The sequence below is a fragment of the Onychostoma macrolepis genome, chromosome 07 (assembly GCF_012432095.1).
Source record: "Onychostoma macrolepis isolate SWU-2019 chromosome 07, ASM1243209v1, whole genome shotgun sequence".
Lineage (NCBI taxonomy): Eukaryota > Metazoa > Chordata > Actinopteri > Cypriniformes > Cyprinidae > Onychostoma > Onychostoma macrolepis.
This window is the reverse complement of record NC_081161.1, coordinates 36,554,363-36,559,301: the sequence shown is the minus strand read 5'-3', so window position 1 is coordinate 36,559,301 and position 4,939 is coordinate 36,554,363. Positions and strand designations below refer to the sequence as shown.

The 4,939-nt window shown below is 36.5% G+C and overlaps 1 long non-coding RNA gene across 1 annotated transcript; it reads left to right on the top strand.

Moving 5' to 3' along the window:
• The first annotated feature begins 114 nt into the window (after nucleotides 1-114).
• On the top strand, nucleotides 115-4,853 carry LOC131544872 (uncharacterized). The gene is made up of 2 exons (XR_009272262.1): nucleotides 115-3,184; nucleotides 3,405-4,853. It is a non-coding gene; the product is annotated as an uncharacterized LOC131544872 (long non-coding RNA).
• Nucleotides 4,854-4,939: the final 86 nt, after the last annotated feature.

Below are 4,939 nucleotides of genomic sequence, written 5' to 3'. Positions count from 1 at the left end.
TATATATATATATATATATATATATATATATATATATATATATATATATATATATATATATATATATATATATATATATATATATATATATATATATATATATATATATATATAATACTGTGTGTGTGTGTGTTGAATCAGAACTGGAGTTTGTGCTGGGAGGAAATGGTGGCGATTGGGGACCATTGTGTGTTTCAGTTCAGACATTATCAGAAAAACAAATCCTCTCTTTAAAGACAAACACTGTTGTTTTTTATATACATATATATAAAGTTTCTATTAAAAAACGTAAAGCTATTATAAAAAAAACTTTGATTATAAAACTTGAAGATTTGCACTCACATAAAATGCAAGTTAAAAAGATAAAAAAAATGCGTTAGATATAATAGAGATGAATATTTTTGTGATTGTGTGCCTGTGTGTGTATGTCTATACACGCATGTTTGATCGAGATGAATGAGAGTGTGTGCGCATGAGCGTTTAAAACATACCAGTCTGCACAATGTATTTTTTTTAAATCGCTTACTTAGACGTATGATCAAAAGAGGCCATTTCGTCATTCAGAGTGATTTCTGTTCTACTTTTTTTTTTTTTTTTTATGAACCGAATGTGTGAATGTGAATGCTTGTGTACAAGAGGAACTGTGTGTATTACTCCTCTTGTAAATGTGCAGTATGTGAGCGAATGAATGAATGAAAGAACGAACGAAAGAAAGACAGAGAGAGGGGGGCAACGGCACAACACATCCTCTTTCACCAGCCCTTCAATTCCCCAACAAAGAAAGACCTCTAGATTCAAACACAAAAGCTTTAGCCCATTTTACGCCAACCAGCACTCATAGTTTTCATGGTGGGGAGGGCAAGAGACATCTTTTCCTGCCTCCGCTGCCTCATCTTTACCTCTGTGAGGTTTAAGAACATGTCATTAGCATCATTGTTTTGTTTGTGTTGTTGAAGAGCTCAATCTTGTATACCTTTAGGAAATGGTTACTTGTGGTACGTGCGTTGCATCGCGTGTGTGTGTGTGTGTGTGTTTTGTTCTGTCCCCACATGTGTGCCTAAGAACTAAAGGGCGAATGATTAGACTTCATTGCTGCCATTGAGACATTATTTTTTAGCAAAGGGGCGTGGTTTCCTTTGGAAGGCCCCGCCCCCACATGCCTCCCATGCTTATGAACCAAGAGCCTATCTCTGTACAGTTCTATTGTAGCCTGGGGATGCTTGGATGAAAAATGTTTGATATTTGGAGGATGTGACCTAACATTGCCTTTCTGTCCACTCTCTTGCTCTCGAGTGACTGAGGTTTTGACTATATTTCTGGCTGAAAAAAAAAAAAAAAAAGATCGCAACAAACTGTGCAAGTGCGCTCAACAGTGCACAAAATGTTTGTATATTTTGTTACTTGTTCATTGTTGTTGTCGACGACAATGATGGTGATTTATTTTTTCTTTTAATGTTATATATGAATATAAACAAAGTATTGGACTACAAAGGAAGAGCACTTGGGGCTGCTACTTTTTTTTTTGTTCGTTTTGAAAATTTTCCTTGGATTTTTTTTTTTTTTTTTAGTTGCCACCATGTGAAGTGCATTTGTGTACTTTTTTCTTTCCTTCTTAAAAAAAAAAAATGTTGAATGTATTCCAAAAATGTAACGGTGTAGATGGAGTTGCTCAACACAGGATATTAAAGCGTAATCAGCAGGACATCATCAGGAGTGAAATCGAAAAGGCTACCACAAAAACACACTGCCTCTACAATCCTGTTCATACAGACTTTGAATATGAAAATGAGAACTTAAAAGATATTCTATTCCATACTGGAGTTTTGGTTGTTTACAAACCGCACAGACATTTGTGGGTGCTTTTTCCCCTTTATTTTTGTGGTGATTGAATATGCGATTCTGCAGTTGAGAATCATTTTGTCGGGGGGACTTTAATGGCATGAAGTCAGACCCTTCCTTTGCATGTGGATATGAGCGCTGCCTATATAACTTGCTGACTGAAACAAACTTGGATCGCTGGAACACAAGTTATGGAATTACATCAAAGATTTCTTCTTGTAACTTTATCTTATGGACAGGGTGTGTTTTTAAGAATCATAAAGGCGACCATATTTGTTTACCGAACTTCTGTTCGTTTGTTTACCTTTTGACTAATCTTTCTTTGTAATGGAATCAAATTGATCATCAAGACTGAAGAAATGCTTTATGTACCTGGAAAAAAGGCAAAAATCAAGACAGCACAGATGACCTCTTGGTACTGTAAGATGCATATTGAATGCTTTAACATTTTTCCCTTTTACCCAATAATTTTTTTGGCTTGTGGATTATTTTGGATGGGACATATCTGTGAGGGATGTGGATGAGAAGAACAACAAAAGAACATATGACCTCAGATCTGCCAGATAATTCCTTGGACAGTGTGATCGTGTTTTATTATTTTTTTGTTGTATTTTTCTTTTTCCCTCCCCTCCTCTCTAAGGGGGGATGGGGTGTCATGGCCATCATCTTCATAAAGATAACAAAGGGACTAGCACTGCCCTGATACCCTCACTATGCACTTTTCCTTTGCTTAAAACTGTGAGGAGCTTTCACTTGGGCTTGGAGAGTGCAGACAGAACGCCCGCTTTCTGTCAGCAGATGGACGCTTCGAGAGATTTTGACGCCCTTGCATGAGACTCATTCTCCTTACGGTGGTTGTTTCTCAGTCTGCTTGAGAACGCCATCACGCAAGCTTTACCGTAAATGGATAAGGGAAGTTTCAGACACATTGGGACTTGTGGAAAAATCCTTGGAATTTTCCCATGGAGGATTTTCACTGAACAATGTTGATATATAAGACTATACGTACAGTCTCCAAACTTGGTTACAATGTGGAGATTCAGAACAGATTGACTCAACAGTGTTCTCCGTTATGTAAAAAGGATTAAACTGCTCGGTCCAGGGTGCTAGCCAACGCAATGTTTTTTTTGAGGACTGGAATTGATTATTTCGTTGATGACTGAAAAATACTTTTAAAAAAAAAAAAAAAAAAAAAAGGGACAGTAGGACAGTTTTTTTTTTTTTTTTTGTGAATTGGACATAAAGAACCAATAAGCTCCAACAGCTTTATCACCACCTGCTGACTGCATGGCTGAAGTTCACCTTTGGCTTGAAGTGGTTACTGTGCTACAAGACCGTCTGTTTGGTAATGAACGCTATTAATTTATTCATTAATTTATTGTTTCATCCATCTATTGATTTTCCTCCCCCTATTCCTTTCAAAAGTAATAACTGTTGAGCCACTTTAGGTTAAGGTTTGTTCAACTAACTAGAAAAGCCTTGGCAACCCCCAGAACATCCTAGCCAAAAATAGTATTTTTGAGGTTTTTACATTTAAAAAAATCATTTTTTCTGTTTTGATTTAGATCTTTGCTGTTCCAGATCTTCAGATGAAGACGGAGGCTCTCCAGTGCTTCGTGTTGCATCTCCACCTCCCCTTAATTCCTGTCCTGATCCTTCAGAGAAAGATCCCAACGTCAGGAAGTTCAAACAGCACGTGAAATGATGACTGTATGACCAGAACTAAAAGCCCCAGCAGAAGTGGAGGCCTGCAGTTTCATTGCACCGTATTCGGACTACTCAGAGGAACGTGTTTCATTGCTAGGAGGAGGGAGTGAACTGTGAATGCTGGAATAGCGAACTATGAGATCTCGAATCTGCACAGAATAGTTCTGCTCGAGTGCAGCCAGGGTTAAACACCACACACACATTAATAACTGAAATACGCCTGCATACACACACATCCAAAAAATGAATTGTTGATCTCACACACTCACTGACATGGCTTAACATATTCCACTACAATTCATCTCTGGCTGCCATGTAAATAATGTATATAACCCTAACCCTTTTCCCTTTCTCTGTTGAGTTTGTTTTGTTTGATTATTATTATTTTTTTTTTCTTTTCTCTTTTATGACATGCCTTAACAGTTCAGTTTTGCCTATTAAGGCACACTTAAGATGAGTAAAACAAACAAAAAAAAGTGTTAACAGTCAGCGAGACTAGCTCTGTGACACAATAGCGTGTGATTTTATTTAAGAAACCCTTGAAACATTGTTTATGAACAATGCAAAATGATTTCTATAACATTACGAATGATCCCCACAAAAGACGTGTAATTAATTCTTGCTTGTAAGAGTATGATGATACACCCTAATGCTAAAACAGTTTTTGCTTTGCATTTTTAATACTAGAGGCAAAAAAGTTTCCAGGTCAGAATTGTGTGTCAAATGTCTTCATTTTTGAGCTCAAAATAGACTTGGCTGTGTAGAAGTACTTTTACTAACACATGCTTGAGTGTCAGCTTCAGCTGTTACTGAGCTAAAGATCAGAAAGGATGTGATTTGTTGGTGGAGATGCTGCACATGTCACTCTCTGAGTATGGTATTGCCCTTTTAAGATGTTTAATTGTGTAATGTTGCAGGTCAGGTTAAACTAGAGTTGCCTAATGTCTTTACTGGTATGCAAAAATTCATGTTTTAAAATGTTAATGATGAAAAAATACACGTTTCTTATATTTATTGATTCAGTGTGTTAAGCAACAATACTGTAACAATGACTGTCACAGAGCTGTGTTCATGTTAATGTGATCAACTGAATAACTGCGGCATTGGCTGATTCTAAATAATAAGATCTTATACTAGTTATCCTTGCTATCACACGCATCTGAGGTAGATGTCTTTTGAAATTTCCAGAAATACAATTCAAGAAAGGTCATAAGAAACCATTTCGACAATAATGTTTGAATATTATGTAAATAGTTTTTGGGGTTTCTGGTTTGTTTGAAGAAAAACAATAAATACTTCCGAATGAAGCAATTGTGTGGACTTTTCTCTCTGTTTAGCATTTGACATAATATGGGGTCAGTTGTCATTTTTCTACCTCCATAACTTGCTTTAC